The sequence below is a fragment of the Chaetura pelagica genome, unplaced genomic scaffold (assembly GCF_000747805.2).
Source record: "Chaetura pelagica isolate M959 unplaced genomic scaffold, ChaPel_1.0 scaffold361, whole genome shotgun sequence".
Taxonomy (NCBI): domain Eukaryota; kingdom Metazoa; phylum Chordata; class Aves; order Apodiformes; family Apodidae; genus Chaetura; species Chaetura pelagica.
The window spans coordinates 51094-52433 of record NW_009952363.1 but is presented as its reverse complement, the minus strand read 5'-3'; the positions used below and the strand labels follow the sequence as shown (position 1 = coordinate 52433).

Here is a 1340-nt window from a genome sequence, read left to right as displayed (position 1 = left end):
GAGTACCTGGAGCCCCCCCGGCGCGGTCCTGCGGGGCTCGGGCTGCGGGACAGGCGGGTGCGTGGCGGCTCCTTCCCCCCGTGCCCGCGGGACACACGGGCGCACCGGTGCTTCTTTCTGCCTACAAACCTTCTGAAGTGTCAAACAAACAAACAAACAAACAAACAACACCTTCAGCACTCGCCTTGCCCCGTGGTCTTTCTCCCCCAGGCGGGACCAGCTTTGAGTGTTTTCATTGTTCGGTGGGTGGGGGTGGTTGTTGTTGTTTTTTTTTGCTGGGGGCTAGCAAAGGGTTAACCCCTCTGGTTGCGTTGTCGGATGTAACGATGATTTACCGACACTCCCTTGGAAAGACTGGGATTCTTCTGCCTGGCAGCTTGAAAAAGTGGTGTGCGGGATCCCCCTGCTCCTGGCCAGGCTCGGCCGGGCTGCGAGATGGGGTGAAAGGGTGGGAATTGGGGTGGTCTGGGGGGTCCCTCCCTCGGTGCCCCCGCTGCCGGCAGCTGGAGATGGAGGGATGGACGTGCAGGTCCCTTTGGGGCTCTCCCTGCCTGAAGTTGTGTGGAGAGAGAGCAGAACTGCTCCCGGGGGCTGCGCTCAGCCCTCCTCGAGAGGCTGTGGGGCTCTGTGCTCGCAAGGACTGAATTTCATTGCTTTAGGGATGATTTTGTATTGATTTTTGTTGCCCAGCCCGGAGATGCCGGTGACTCGCGGCATCCCCCGCCTGCACCTCTGCGGTGCTGGGCACGGTCTGGAGAGAAAAGCCCCCCTGGGACCCTGCGGGGGTGGCTGGCGGGGATGGAGAAGCTGGAAGGGGAAGAGACAGATAAAGATCCCTTGGCAAGACTGGGACCAGCGCCGCGTCACGGCGAGGGGAAGGGCCCCGGTGCTGGGGGGATGCTTGGGGTCACTTCCCTGAGCACCCGGCTCTGAGCAGGAGGCAGCACCGGACTGACCCGCATCCTGCCCCAGTGGCAGGGCGAGTGGGACCCTGCTGAGCTCAGGGTTGGGAAGCGGGGGGGCAGGAGAAGGGCAGGGTGGGTGCCTGGGCTGTGCTGCCGCCTCGGGGTGTGCGGGGTCAGGGTGCTGCGGTGCCTCGGGAAACCCGTGCTCGGGGCTTCCCTGGTGCCTCTGAGTGCGTGTGCCTTTTGTTCCCGGGATCTCCTCGGGGTTCAGGACCTCAGCGGCTGCTGCTGCTCCGGTCCCTCCTCAGCAGAGGTCGCCTGCTGCCCTTCACATTATCTCTCCGTGGGCTTTTTGGTGCTGGTTTTTAATTTGCTTGGTAGAGCTGAGTGCTGTGCATCCTGCCATCCCCACAGCTGGGGGTTCCTGCTGCGGCC

The 1340-nt window shown here is 63.2% G+C and overlaps 1 protein-coding gene across 1 annotated transcript in view; it reads left to right on the top strand.

The window, feature by feature from the left end:
- Positions 1-1340, top strand: part of LOC104397931 (collagen alpha-1(XXVII) chain B-like) — a 15999-nt gene that overhangs the window by 577 nt on the left and 14082 nt on the right. The window lies entirely within an intron of this gene.